The sequence below is a fragment of the Gadus macrocephalus genome, chromosome 14 (genome assembly GCF_031168955.1).
Source record: "Gadus macrocephalus chromosome 14, ASM3116895v1".
In the NCBI taxonomy this organism is placed as follows: Eukaryota; Metazoa; Chordata; class Actinopteri; order Gadiformes; family Gadidae; genus Gadus; species Gadus macrocephalus.
The window spans coordinates 8,392,511-8,408,578 of record NC_082395.1 but is presented as its reverse complement, the minus strand read 5'-3'; the positions used below and the strand labels follow the sequence as shown (position 1 = coordinate 8,408,578).

At 45.1% G+C, this 16,068-nt stretch overlaps 1 protein-coding gene across 1 annotated transcript in view; it reads right to left on the bottom strand.

Annotated features, from left to right (window-relative positions):
• zfhx3b (zinc finger homeobox 3b) overlaps window positions 1-14,503 on the bottom strand; it is an 87,248-nt gene extending 72,745 nt beyond the window's left edge. The window contains exon 1 of the mRNA XM_060072021.1: window positions 14,083-14,503. The gene's annotated coding sequence lies outside the window, so the exon portion shown is untranslated. The remainder of the gene's footprint in view (window positions 1-14,082) is intronic.
• Between the last annotated feature and the right edge of the window lie 1,565 nt (window positions 14,504-16,068).

Here is a 16,068-nt window from a genome sequence, read left to right as displayed (position 1 = left end):
ATCTAGTAAATACTGATATGCTTTCTGTGAACCTTTAAGGTTATGAAGGGGGTGAAAGCAGTGTGTAGCATTTGTTCACTTTTCTGTTGATATGCAAAGCACCAGTGTAGATCATGTTGTGTCCCTATGGCAACACTTCCCTGCTTTGCACAAATGTAATGATTAATCATGGCTTCATCAGCAAATCCCCAAGTAATTGTGCCATGAGTGTGTGTGCATGTGTGTGCCCGTGTACGTGTGTGTGTGACCTCGTGAAGTTAGGTGCTGTTTCCCTTTTTAGCTAGCTGTATTGCAACATATGATATGGCTTGTATAAATCTATGTGCAAAAAAAAAAAGATAAATTTCTTTAAGTTCCCAAAAATGTTAAATAAGCTCTCTTAAGTCCATTGGGTCAGCACAATTTTTTATTTGTGCTGACTTCAGATATACAGCTGTATTGTGGATATGACCCATACCTGCACTGGCGTAATACTTTGTCTAATTACATTGCTCCATTGTCACCTGCGGCTCATCGCAGGACGATGACACCTACTTTTGGTTTTTGACGCATTCAAATATCAGCACAAAGCTAGCCACTTCTACAAAACTCCCACTTTCTAAAAGCATTGTCACAACCCAACCTCTGCTTTAACGCAGACGCCTCATGATAGACGTTTGAAAAAAAGATGTCTGGCTTCCGTTGGACATGCCCTTTAACCTGAACGTGGACATGGACATAGCAGGAATTTGCAGAATTGATCTCCTCCATTTTGTTTTGCGCAGACTACCATTCTACTTCTATATTCGCAGACTTTGATGTTGTGATACGTACTCTGAGTGAAATAAAATGTACAAAAAATATTCAGATTGAATAATATACATACTTATATAAATAAGTTCCTTTGCATTCCCTTTCATCTAAGCCAATACTGGAAGCGGTGTAACATATATTCAAGCTCCATTGGGATCGTGCATGGAGGGAGGACAAGGACCGGGCGGCCATGGTCTGACAGGTCTGATATCACAGGGCTATCAAAGCCCTGTGCAAGGTGGAGGAAGCAGAAATCCAATCTATTCCTAAGCTTGTCTATAAGAACGGTGTCGTTTGAGAGAACATATGCAGGAACGCAGCCAGGACAGTGGAGAAAAGTAATTTAATCAGCACTCCTCTCGCTTGACACAGATTCACTTTGTCAGCTGCGCTTTACCAGCAATTCATCTTTTTGAAAACGGAGACAATCCAAACAATGATTTCTTTCTCTACTCAAATACCTGGCAAAAAAGGGAGGGGGCGGTGGTGGGGGGGGGGGGGGGTCTTATAAGGTGTTGTTATTGGCTAACCCAGGCTCCCCTCAGAACTCATCCTATCAAAACAAAGGTATTTTGCTTAGACAAGAAGTGCTCAACTTCCGATATTCCAGATTTAAAAATCCATGCCATAACTCAACATTCGCTCTTTATTAAGGGAGCCATGATAAGGGAGCACCCCTCCTCCTTTGGCTGTTCCATAACCCCCGCCCCCAGCCCCCTTCTCCCCCTACTCCCTTGTCAGCACTCCTACTCAGCCCACTGCAGGACTCGAAGTGGCCGTGGTCCGAGCCACAGAGGGTTAACTGCACCGGCCTTAGCCGTGAAGTGAAACAATGAAATAATGGCAGCGAGTGGGCGCTCAAAGACAGTGTGTGTGTGTGTGTGTGTGTGTGTGTGTGTGTGTGTGTGTGTGTGTGTGTGTGTGTGTGTGTGTGTGTGTGTGTGTGTGTGTGTGTGTGTGTGTGTGTGTGTATGTGATGAGGGGTGGGAGGGTCTCAACACAGGCTTCTGCAGATGTTGCTGGGGCTCGCTGGGTCACACAATCACACGCATTAGCATTCCTGATGGAGGGAGCCCAGATTAGGGGCCTGAATGCCTTTCTCCACTCTGTCAGGACTGCAGCCGGAGAAGCCGAGCCAAGGGCAGGAGAAAACCCCAGACATGTGGCAAGAACAGGGTGGGGGGGGGTGGTGCATGAGTGTAAAGCAAAGAGGTAACGCATTTCGGGCGGCGTTAAAGACTTGACTGTCTCGGGGGAGATGCACATAAAATTGCAGTGGGACCAAGAAGAAGACAACAGGGTCAACGCAGAGTTAGACAGACAGGAAGTCCCGCACAAGGTCATTTCGAGAAGTGCTGTTCATAACCCCGAAAAAATAAAAGCACAGCAAGCTAAAAATAACTTGAAATGAAGCATGTAGCAATGCAAAAGAAATAAAGATCTCTGTTTGTATTTGTGGCCGGGCCAGTGAATGAGCATAGACAAAGGGCTTTCTTTCTTCTTTGTGTGTCAAATAGGGAGCGAGAGAGAAATAGAGAGAGCATTATTGTGCCTGAGAGAGAGAGAGAGAGAGAGAGAGAGAGAGAGAGAGAGAGAGAGAGAGAGAGAGAGAGAGAGAGAGAGAGACACACACACACACATACACACACAAAAGACAAAAGCATTTCTGAACGTATGCTAGCTCGTCCTTTTTCCCACCAGGACAGAGGTCCGGAGAGGCCTCATATTTCTAGAAGCTGTCGGGCTCGGGGTGAGAAGGAGAGACCAGTGAGGAACAGCTGTGTTCTACGAGGTGCCCTGGCTCCCTCACACACGCCCCTTTGATCCAGCCAGCAGCCCCCCCCCCTCACTCGCGTGTGTGTGTGTGTATATATATTTGTGTGTGGTGGGTGTGTGTGTATTTGTGTGTGGTGGGTGTGTGTGTATTTGTGTGTGTGTGTGTGGTGTGTGTGTGTGTGTGTGTGTGTGTGTGTGTGTGCGTGCGTGCGTGCGTGCGTGCGTGCGTGCGTGCGTGTGTGTGTGTGCTTGTATGTGCGCGTGTGTGTGTGTGTACTTTAGATGGGGTACCCAAGGTGGGAGTGTAATTGGCTTAGCGAGGTGCACAGGTGGTGGCAACCCGCGGAACACGGTCAGGGACATTCTAGGGATGAAACTGAGACAGAGGCAAACGCTAAACCAGATCGTTCTCCCTATCCATGTCTCCCTCTCGCTCTCTCAGGCACAAGCGAAGAATTCTTCAGGAATGCAGCAGGGCCTGTCTGTATGGCTGTTTATTCTGCAGACGTTTAAGAATGTGTATAGGCCCGAGACAATATGGATAGACGATAAATATGTTCAGGCACGCATGCACACACATACACTCACCCGTGCAAAAAAATAAGATATCAAAAGGGGTACAAAGAAAGGTGTGTGTCTTCGCCTTTCTTTGTACCCCTAGATAGGCTCAAATGTTGGTTGTCAAGTCAAGTTTATATGGAGGGCTGGTTCTCACAATTAACACAAGTCACTATAATAAACCATTTCTGTAGAAGAAGAGGATGGTGTCATACTTTCAGATAATCATTTCTAATAACTCACAGCAGTCCTGCCTGTCCACAGAATGAGCAAAACTTCCCGATCAGTACAGGAGTACACCTGCCAGTTCTCATCTGTAAGTCTGTGAGACAACAAATGACACCTTCGGCCAGCTGCTGTTGGCATCGGAAAATAACTTAGTTCCCTTTAGGCAGGTGAGCTTTTTTTAATGGTGTCACGTGTTCCGGCTGCCCTGTGATGATAGAATAGAGACTAAGCAAAGTGAGACAAAAACACTGCTAAAAGCTATATGAATATGTATCAGTACTCATGTATAGTAAAGTCTTCTGTCAGTGGGGCTGCTGCTGGCTGCCATGAAAATGTGAATATTTCTTTGTGATATTGTTAGGGGAAGTGTAACCTATGGTTGCAGCTTAAGACTATCAGTGACTTTACAAGTTTAATATTTGCCTCTGCCTGCTCATAAATTTGCATGCCATTAAAAGTTGACCTAAATACATTTTGATCACCCCTGAAGTCATTAGCAGAGAGTGTATGTGTGTGAGTGTATGTTAGTGTGTGAGTGTGTGAGTGAGTGAGTGAGTGAGTGAGTGAGTGAGTGAGTGAGTGAGTGAGTGAGTGAGTGAGTGAGTGAGTGAGTGAGTGAGTGAGTGAGTGAGTGAGCGAGCGAGCATTTTTACTGCAAGGGGCAAAAAAGGAGAGTAACATTGGGCAAAAGGAGATTAACATCAGGCCAAAAGGAAAGTAACGCTGGGCCCACCAGATGACAAAAGGAAGTAAACACGGCCGCTGCCCCAGCTCTTTAATCTACCACATTAACTCCTGCACCACACTGGGGGAGGAGCCAGCGGCACACAGGCAAACAGCAGTCACATAAAAGGGGAGTGTCAATGAGGGGGCAATAAGGAAAGACAAGGAGTAAACAAGCAGGGGAAGTCCGGGCCCTAGTGTGCTCCAAACGCCATGCCTCTCGCTGCCTGGCACACACACAATGGCCCCACTGTAATTAGCCCGCCCCTATAGCTTGTTTAGCATTTGCATATAAATGCCCGCACAGGCAAAGCGCTAAACACGCTGACACAAGCCGTGCCCAGAACAGACGTCTGCCACACCTCTACCCCTCCAGGGGGTCTCAGGGGTCCACTTAAATTGGGCAACCCCTCTCACCCCACCCCCCCCTACTGTAACACCCCACCCCAGCCCACCCCATCCCAGACTTGTGCCGGACCCCAGTGCAAGCTGGCACCCATTATATTTAAGGTGAATGGAGCCCTGCTTGGTTCCTGTTTCTGGTGTATTGTGAAACAGTCAAGCCAGGCTTCCTGTGGAAGGCCTGCAGTGCGGTCTGCATGAAAAAGACAAACATTTTGTCCCAACCACAAACGCCAAAAGCCTAACTGGAGAGGGGCCAGAGGGGTTAAAGATTGTTCTTGAACATGCATGTCGCATATAGAATCCAATTGTCGTCTAAATACAAAAAAACATGCATGCACACACAAATGCACACACGTACACACGTGCAGATGCACACACACACACACACACACACACACACACACACACACACACACACACACACACACACACACACACACACAGGATAGTTGTGAGGAAGCCAGAGGTCTCCAGAGTGTGAGAAATGTGTGTTCTGCACAGCTCAGGGTCAGAACACATTGGCTCGTTTAATGCGCTCCTGACAGGGGGAGAAAAAAATGCAGATGATGCAGATCAGAACATTTACATTCTGCCTTCCCGTCAATGGTGACAACCTATAGCTTATTATTTGGAAGTTTGCTCCTTCTTTGCATATTTCCCTTTTTCATCCACTTTTCCTCTCCATCTTAAGTGTTATGACAAGTGAGGACTCGTGAAACCAAAAGGAACAGCGAGGCACAATGACACGATGAGAGTGATGTATATTCTTTGCTTCTTCTACGTCTACCCACCCTGCAATACGGTGCCAATTTGAAACACTGTGGCTGAATGCGAGCACTGAGGAGGGGAAGAGATGCAAAGCACAGTGTTTTCCCATGTCCAATAACTGGTTAAAATAAAAACCGGCGTGTCAAGAGAAGACCGGAACAGACAAGCAGCGCGGCCCGAGCCGACTTCCTCAATGTGGTCAGGATGTGCAGTGTTTTCCTGTTGCGTGGGTGCTTCGTTTTGGCTTTGCTGTCCCTTTGCAGGCAGCGGCATCGGTTCTATTCATGCGAGTGACACACGTTCACACTGCAATATTGCAATACAACCGTAGATCCAATCAATACAATCATAATTTGATTATAAAAAATAAGACTGATTAAAAAAAATATGAAGGGGGGGGGGAGTACCCCCTCCTCAACACCCCCCCTATTCCCATTCGTTAAAACACACAAGGAAAATGAATGCTACGGCGACCAGACGATGCGTGTGACGTCACAAAGCCGGGGTCGGCCGCCTGTCACGGCCGTCTAGCCCCCTGTCGGCCCCCGAGGGGGGGCTGCCCCGCCCTCCCTTCCTTTCTCCCTGTCCCCGTCTCCGCTGCTGCCGCCGCTGCTGCTCGTCGCCCCCAAAAGAAAGGCACTCGCAGAACAAGCCGAGGATCGGCGCCGGCGGAATATGTAAAAGGCCGCAGGTCCGTCACTGTCATGAGACTCACCGGCCCCATTAAAATGGCTACAGCCGAGGTGGAGGGTGGAAGAGGGCCCGTGCATTAAAAACAGGGCTGGAATGCATTCGGAGAGAGGGAGAGGGAGAGGGAGCGGGAGAGAGAGAGAGACTATTCTCCTTAGGACATGCAGAAAAAACACTGCTATATCTCTAGTGTTTGGTATTGCTGAGTGGGTGTCTGCCTCTCTCTAATCAATTTATTATGAGGCACTGAGGTCCCTGTGTTTGTTCATTTAACACGGGCGAAATGAGGAAGAGTGTTTGTTTTAGGTACAGTAGGGCCCGGCAGGGAAGGAGAAGTGCAGAAGGGGAGAAACACTGTGTGTGTGTGTGTGTGTGTGTGTGTGTGTGTGTGTGTGTGTGTGTGTGTGTGTGTGTGTGTGTGTGTGTGTGTGTGTGTGTGTGTGTGTGTGTGTGTGTGCGTTTGGGTGTGTGTGGGGGTGTGGGCGTTTGTGTGCGCGTATGTGTGTGTATATAAGAGTGTTTGTGGGTGTGGGTGTGCATGTATGTGTGTGTGTATATAAGAGTATGTTTGTGTGTGTGTGTGTGTGTGTGTGTGTGTGTGTGTGTGTGTGTGTGTGTGTGTGTGTGTGTGTGTGTGTGTGTGTGTGTGTGTGTGTGTGTGTGTGTGTGTGTGTGCATATAAGAGTGTGTGTATGTGGGTGAGTGTGTGTACACCATGGAGGAGGAAGGGGGCTGCACAGTAAAGAGAGACATTCTTGACAGATGAATGTGAGGCATAATAATGTAACTTTGGGGAAGTGTTGATTTAATTGTAGCCTGGTGTAACATTTAATGCAGCCTTAGGAACACCTGGCGCAGAGGGTTTACACATGGGACAGTGCCAATTATAAATCCAGCCAATCACAACCCTTCCACAAATCCTCTGACATGCCCAGTCTTACAACAAGATGCCGGTTTAAAAAGATGAGATGGTATGGGGGCAAACACACGCGCGGCACTCTCCTTTTAATCACAATGTCTGTCGCGGTGGGACACTGCTATAAACAATCATCTGCACAATCAAACAGTTTTTATCATATTATAACCCTCTGAAACTGAAATAATGATATTGTGGTGCACACAGTAGTTTTTGACTGTTAGTATTCATCAAAAATATATAAACTGGGAGCCTGGCTTTAGAATGGCCATTTCCTCTCGCATTCAGCCCGGCTGAGACTTCAATAGTCTACCTTCACCTACCTTCACAAGTATGACACCAAACCCATTTATTTTTGATAAACTATACTACACATTATTCAAACTGAACATTATGAAGATTATTTTTGAAAAGTCTGATTGATTCATTTTTCATGATGAGATTCTTCTTTGTATCACTATTATGTGTCTTAAACATGTTAATAAGCAATATGAGTTGCATAATAAAGAGTAAAAACCCAAAATGAAGATATTTGTGATAAAAACCGACGTGAACATTCTGAATAATTCTGTGTTGCAGCGGAGCTATGTCTGTATAGGTTTGTCTCTCTGCGTTCGGTTTTTTCTTTCATTCTGTGTTTGCACGTGTGCATCTATAAATGATTATGGCTTGTGTTAGAGTGTAAGTCTGTGTTGATTTGCGTCCATGCGCTTCGGGTTTGTTCACTGTGTTTGCATGTGTGCTAGTGGCCTTTGTATAAAAAGCCAAAGATATCCCTGGAGCCCCGATGGAGAGTAACCATCAGAGGGCTAGGGGGGCTGCAGCACTTAGAGGCCATTTTATTGCTTTGCTGTGGTCAAGTGAGGTGCACCGAGCTCAATGCCACCACAACAATGGAGAAGAGGGCCGCAGAGACAAAGAGGGCTGTCCCCCAGCTTCTTAACCCTTTCACTGCTAGGAAACCCACTCACCCAGGGCCAGGGCACAAGAACACACAATAATCTTGCTCACCTCAGGAGCCATGTGACAAATAGGTTGCAAAATAACAAACGCATAAACATACACACACACACACACACACACACACACACACACACACACACACACACACACACACACACACACACACACACACACACACACACACACACACACAAAGACACACACACACACACACACACAAACATAAATATAATTAATGGTATCAATGAGAAAAACGCAACGCAGGCAAACCCCATGAGGCTCCATGCAGGACTAAGGAACGCTGGATTCAAATCCATTTCCCTGGACAGGTAACAGCAGTTGTTGCACCCCTATGCCTTGTGCAGTAGTGAGTCTTCACCACTGAAATACATCATCTCTGACTGGCCACTCCTCTCTCTCACTCTCGCTTTCTCTCTCTCTGCTCCATTGAGAACATGGACAGACTGCCACACATTTGCAAATGAATCACGCTTTCTGTTGAGATTATTATTTTTTTTTATCCAGTGAAAATAGGGGGAGTGTAAGGGGACTGGAGGTCTGCAGAGACGGCTCTTCTCTAATCCTGAGTAGGATAAGCTGTGAGGTACACATAGAGGAAGTGCCACAGACCTGCCGGGGTCCAGCACATCTTAACACTCCATTTCTAGAGCCTCGCCGTCATTCACACACACCCACACCCGCATCCACACCCACACCCACACCCACACACACACACACACACACACACACACCCACACACACACAAACTCTCCATCGGCTGCCGCAGCACAAAACTATGGAGTCGTCACACAGAGCAGACAAAGCAACACAAGCACACAATAAACACACCGACCTCCATCTCCAAAGCAAGCCATAGACTGACACACTGGCGCAGAGAGCCTTACAACACGTCACATCAAATGTATGAAATAGGGGAAATAATAAAGAATTTGTATATTTATGGTTTCAATGTATAACAATGTTTGGTTTTGCTATGAAGTTCCAAAAAATATATTTTCGAGCACAGCATAAATATGAATGAGGCAGACAGAGCAAGGCAGCTGTTTGCTCCAACAAGCATTGGGCTCTCTTGTTCATCCCTAACCATGGGCCCCTGCCCACTGACAAATATAACAGCTGAGAGAGCCTTGTAGCTAAAGCTAAACATGTGTGTGTACGCATGCGTGCCCATGAACACAGACACATGCATAAATATACAAAGCCAAACATGACGTGTTCATTTTTTGGCTGCAGATTATCCGTAGATAGAACAGTCTATGAAGAATCACAAAGTGGTAGTTAAGTTTTGTATCAATTATATTTTTTACACTGTAAGGTAAAATGTAATCGTTCATGCACACCATTAACACAGATGAGATCTAAATACGGGTCAGTTATAAATCATATTTTTCCATTCTGTATGTTATGCTAGCTGGTGGGCCGTTCTGTCGCTACAGATCTACAGCATCACAAAGGCACGCCAAACGCGCCGCGTATTTTAATTCTTAGGCGACACAACACGGATCTGACCGACGCGGACAAAAACAATATGACACAGGGGCATGCGGTGATCACGGCAGGCAGCGCCGTGACACAGAGAAAGAGGAAGAGAGAGTGACAAAGAAATGAGGGGAGGATGAAACGGCGAGCAAGTGTGTTGTCAGAGCCACAGGCCAGAGGGGCCCGGGCATTGTTCCAGGGGCTCAGAGTGGGGAGGGAAAAGGCAACCTGGGCAGCCTGTGTGTCTATGTATCCTCCATGTTTTATGCATTCTGTCCTTTGTGATGATAAGCGTCCGCACGGAGGGCGGAATGCTGGCCTCCAGGGTCCTAGAGAGGGTGGGCTCGTGGTGGGGTGTGCGGTCGGCTGGGTCAGTGTGGGACTAACCCCTAGCGAGCCCGGCTATACCGCGTGCAGCCATGTACATATGTGTGCATATGGGGCCGATGTACTGCAAAACCGAATACATACATGCATACAATATTATACATGCATAGATACATACAGCAGAGTCAACTGCCTATGAATCAATCTGTCCAGGACAATGCAACAAAACAAATATTATTTTGATGTGCTTCCAAACTGACTGAATATATACACAGTGTTTAAATTGCAAGTAATTCCAATCAATGTATGGCAATAAAAGGTTTAAGAAAAATCATCTAAAAAAGAATCCCCTGTCTTTAGTTCAACTCTAATTATGAATCCAATATTTTCTATTAAGTCAGTGTTCAGCACATTTGTGCTTCTATAAATACTGCATACAATATATCGATATCTGTTATAAATATAATATGTATGCTATTGCATGATAATAGATTAGATGATACATGCATGCCATTCCACAAAAATACAAAAAATAATCAAGCAAGTACTTGTGGTGAAATGGGGGCTACTAGGGTTCAGATATAGCATGTGCACCAACGCACACACACACGCTCCCCCCCCCCCCCCCCACACACACACACACACACACACACACACACACACACACACACACACATACACTCTCTCACACACACACACACACACACACACACACACACACACACACACACACACACACACACACACACACACACACACACACACACACACACACACACACACACACACACACACACACACACACACACACAATTGTTCGGTCAATAACTTGTCCCTGCACTTTCGTCCATACGATAGATCTGTACACTAGCGGACACCGGACCACCAGTCACAACAAGACCCCAGGTTAAAAAACATCTGTACCTTATCATTCACACACACGCACACGTACACACACTCACACCTACACACACACACACACACAAACACACACACACACCCTATGCCGCAAATGGGCATGTAGATCCATTCACTCATTAACATTCTCATCACTGCATTTCCTTTAACAATAATAATAATTCTGATAATAATTCTAATAATTAAAATAATAATACAACAATAATAATAATATCAACAACAGACATTTGTGAATTGTATTGTATTACACTGAATAAAACATCCAAAGTGGCATGCTGTTCACCCAAAGATGGCTCTCCCCAGCTAAGATCGTGACTGTCAGTCCTGAGAGTGAAAGTTAAGTAGGGAGATACAGGGAGAAATACATAATAGAGGCTACAGAGAGAAAATGAGAGACCGAGACAGAGACACAGACACAGACACACAGAGAGAGAGAGAGAGAGAGAGAGAGAGAGAGAGAGAGAGAGAGAGAGAGAGAGAGAGAGAGAGAGAGAGAGAGAGAGAGAGAGAGAGAGAGAGAGTGAGAGAGAGAGAGAGAGACTATGAGTGAAAAAGGAGGGGCCTGACAACCAGAGGATCTATCTACTTTGTCTCTCTCACACACACACACACACACACACACACACACACACACACACACACACACACACACACACACATACACACACAAACACACGCACGCACAGATAAATATTGCCACTCTTAAACAGGACTTCAAACAATAAGCAATAGTCTGCATATGACACTTGACTCAAATGTCCTTAATGCAATGCCAAAACAGACAAATAGAAGCATCCAATATCTACATTAGTCCAACCTCGCGAAGCCTGTTAATATTACATCCTCATTCTGCGTATCTATACTGATTATTTTTTAACAATAAAACTGCGAGAATCAATTAATTAGAACAATTGTATTATGATAAAAAAACGAAGCATATACTCCACAGATAAAAAAAAAGATGCATTAACCATAATTTCACCACAAAAATGTATTGCAAATCAACCAATGCTAAAAGCTTCATAAAATATTGCGGAGGCCCGAAAACCTACAAACGATTCGAATCAAGACAGAGATACATATTAAAAAAGGAATACAAAATTGGAATGAAATCATAACACCAAGAATGGCTAAAGGTCTACTCGCAATAAAAAAAATATGCCGACGGTAGATGCGTTCAAATATGTCTGCTGATTGTAACAAAACAAGGAGAGGGGAGAAAGGAAAAGAAATAAGAAAAAAAAAGAAAGGTCGATCGAGAAAGGATGAGAGAGATCTCGAGTTTGCGTTATAATAGGGCTACCTGCGCGTAACGCCGTCCTGACCATTATAGACATGCATAACGGGCCGACAAGAGGGAGTTAAGGAGATAGATGCAAACAAAAAAGTATCCTATATCTTTTTTTAAATAAGATAATAGGGCATAATAATCCAACAGAGAGTCTCTACGGCAGATATTGCTCTAGTCGCTCTAGGCAGAGGATCTGGAAGGGGATCTGTTTGTGTGATCTCCTCTCTATAGCCCATGGCTATCTGACCCCCACCACCCCATCCCACTATCAAACCATCTCCCCCTTTTTATCGCGTCTACTATTCCATATGGCGGTGTCTGTATTCGAACTCCTGTCATATCATTCAGGTATCACTAGGCCTATATACTTTGCATGGATCATGCAGGCAATACAATTTACGAAGTGAGTAAAAAGGCTACAGCTTTTTGCATGCATTTCTTCAGGGAAGGGGCTCAAGCAAAATAAAATAACACGGCTGACCCTTAAGTAGGCTATAGTCGAAGCTAGACCGGTAGCTTTCTCCTCTCTGTCCCATCGAGACCAAACTCTTTATACGTGTGACTCGCTGGTGCACGATTTGAACTCAGCCTTTTAATCTCTCTTTCACTCGCTTCGTGACCCCTGTTCCACTCTTCCTTGCTCTCTGACCCCCCCACCCCTTTCTTCCAAACCTCCACATCCTCGACTCGCAGCCCGTCTCAAGGCACGTAAAGCCCAAGACGGTTTTATGCATTGAAGACAAATAGCTCAATCCCGTCCCAAATCAACAATAGTGTTGTGGTTACTTTTGAAAGATATTTTTTTGGGAGATATGTGTGTGTGTGTGTAATATATATATAGACACAACTCGTTTTTTAACTATATTTCAACACGGCCTATTTGGCACCATGTATCGTTTTTCGCGTCGCTATTATTGGCGAAAGGATACAAGTGTAGGTCTGGTTCAGTCCATGTATCCTAACTATACAGCAGGTCATGTTGACTTGGCGCACGCAAATAACCCAAGACGTGGTTATACGCTCGTAATAGTCTATGCTTTTGAATCCATCGTGTCTGTTTTCCAGACCAGAAACATTCATTCCGGTCCGTAAGCGGGGAAAACTAAAGTGTTCTCGCGTCTAAGGGGTCACACCATAACCAGATCTCCGGGCTTTGCAGAGCCGTAGCCGCCGCCGCTCGGCGTCGGGCTCTGCCGGATCCGAGGTCTAGCTGATCCGCTCTTGACAAGAAGGAGACTCCGCAACAAACAGCACACCGCACTCACACAGACCACCACGCACACACGCACACACGCACACACGCACACACGCACACACGCACACACGCACACACGCACACACGCACACACGTATGCCGATCGATTCGAATGTGACTCGGCCAGGGCATGAACAAGAATCGACTCAAACATCGAACCTCAAAGAAACTAACGTGCCACACAAAAACGAAAGAAAAGGGGTTGCCAAAGTGGGGGGGAAAGAGGACTAGTAGCCGAAGTAGATCTAGTCCTAGGGCGGATGGATTGTAGCCTACGTTTTAGACTCGTGTCGGTGGGAGAAAATGTGTTCTTTCAAAAAAATGGAGTTACACAAGTCGACGAAAAGCATGAAAACCCTGGACGTGGCGAGTGTCCTGATGTGTCAACACGTTAAAGCGGACGGTGTACCCCCTATATCTTTCCCCCGGACGCATTCACACGGACCCCCAAGGCTGGACTATAGGAGCTCCTCTCCGGGCATCGCTCCTGTGCAAGCTGCCGCCCAGACCCACCGTCTGCTGCCCAGCAAAACCATTTTCACAAGCATTCGTGTTCTAGATTAGGTCTTTCTTTCTTTCTTTCTTCTTTCAGCCCTCAAATTCCTTTTTCCCCCGACCCCCGGCGTAATGCACATATGTGGTTTAAAGCCAGCGATGTCTAGCGGTCAACAGTCTGCAGTGGATCGCTGTCTATTTTTCTTCCGTTGACGAGGAGAACCGGGGGGACGAACGCAGATGTAAACACAGGTAACGATACGGATAAGAGAAAAAGAGCGAATAAACCAAGCTGCTTTGTACGGAGAGAACTTGTGATCGACAGTATAGGCTATTTGTAAGAATATAGGAATAGCGACAGCCCCGCTAGGTGAAAGCTGTACGAGCAGTGGGAATAGAGACTCACAGAAAGAGAAGTGGAAAGAACAGACCGTGAAAACAGAAAGAAAAGAAACAAAACGCAAAGTTGAAACTTACAATTTCTCGCTGCCGTTTGGTGATCTTCGCTTTTTAATCCAGTATTGAGTCGATTTAGCTAAAGATCCCATGGAGACAGTCCCCCTTTTTTGGTCAGTTTGCGCTTAGGATGGCAAAAGAAAGATCATTGTTGTCGCCGAGTGTAAAAACGGAGCAGTCGGCTATTAGTTGTAAAGGCAATATACAAAATAATTCGGATGCAAAGCAGGCGATGAGTCTTGTGTTAGAGGGAGCGAGGAAGAGGTGAAAGTGAGATCTGATGATTGAAAAGAAAAAAACTCTTTGGATCTTTATTCCTGCTAATTAGTTTCCTGCAAAAAAATGGCTGTGATTAATTCAGTGCGCATGTGCTTCATTACACAGGCACGGAGGGAAGGGCTAATTAGCCGCCTTCTGGATCAATAAGATCCAGCAGAGGAGAGAGGGAGGGAGGGAGGGAGGGAGGAAGGGAGCCACAGAGAGGAGGGAGGGAGGGATGGATAGATAGATACAAGTAGGAAAAAAGACTAAAGTAATGATCAGGAATTTAGAAAAATATGGAATTAAAGAACAGCGCAAAGTAAGAGTTTGATGATAGGGAGAAAGACGGGGAAAAGTTAACACTATAGCCGCGGAGAGATCCACTCACTATCGCTGGTTTTTCCCCTCTTCTTCAATCTTTCTCGTTTTTTTTTCTTCGAAATGTTCTGAACAAGTATATAGTGGATTCAAAACGACGCACGGTATATACGTTTTCATAAGAGGGGGAAAGAAACCAACCCGTTTGTGTATTTTGTATATCTTGTTGAACGGCTGATAAGGCACGGGTCGGAATAAAGAGTGTAAATGTGATGGCTGCTTCGGCAAAAGGTGTTTTCATTTGTAGAAGAATATTATTATTGACTATATGGGCATATCGTGTGTAGAGCGGGGAGCGTTCGACGATGCAGACTCCTGTTTAAGTAGGCCTATGCTGCCAAACTCTTATTGTTGAAACACATCAGTAACACAACTAGATAGTTTACCCACAACTTAAAGGCTTCCTTGTTTTAAAAGTGGAGACAATGGACTGTGGGACGGAGAAGGAAGCAAAGGTGACTGCGATGGTAGGAAACTTTGTAGTTGTGGTGATCGTTCTTGTTATAAACTGGTTATAGTGATGGTTGGCTGTAGAGCATCCCGAGTGTTTTCTTATTGACTTCATACTAAATGATGCGTTCAGGTAACCTATAGCGCTACTATTCTGGATATTCTTTAGTGGGCTATTATACTATGTCCTATAGAATGATATCAGACTCCTACACACGCATTATTTAACTTGAACTGTCTTGTTGTAAGCTATAGCAAACACCGCAAAAGGGGATCAAAAGACGAAATGACATTGAAAAACCAACAACCTATGCAAGAATAACGCAAAGAGCCATTCCCATCAACATGCAGAAACCAACATACGACGTTGTTTAACTCGTCCATCATTTAACCAAGATGTTTAACTTTAAACCCTTTTTACCCTGAATAACAAACACATAATAAGTAAAATATACAATTAAATGAAAAAAGGCAGGGCGTATCGTTTCCCAGGCGGAGACTTAACTATTGCATGATCTTAAAGTTACACGTAAACAAACACATTTAACGTAAAAATATGTATTTTCTTATCGTTTCAACACATGAGCATTCTCCCGAACGTTAACTTGCCTAAACCATTGAAATAGTATACAATACGAAAACTCCTGAATGCAATCCAAGTTCAACTCAATACATGGCCTGCTTATTTAAGAATATGTTGTATGTTATGTAGGCCTATATTTACATATGCATAGGCTCATATAGGTACTTCATTATTATATATATTATTTAGCTCTAGCCTTTTGGACATTTCCAAAATATAAAAGTCTTACGGTATGACAAGCCATGCATTGTCATAGGTCTAAGGAGAACGGAATATTATTCCATAGGTGGCACAAACCAGTGGTCGCAATGCCAAACGTGTGCACACTCCGTTGA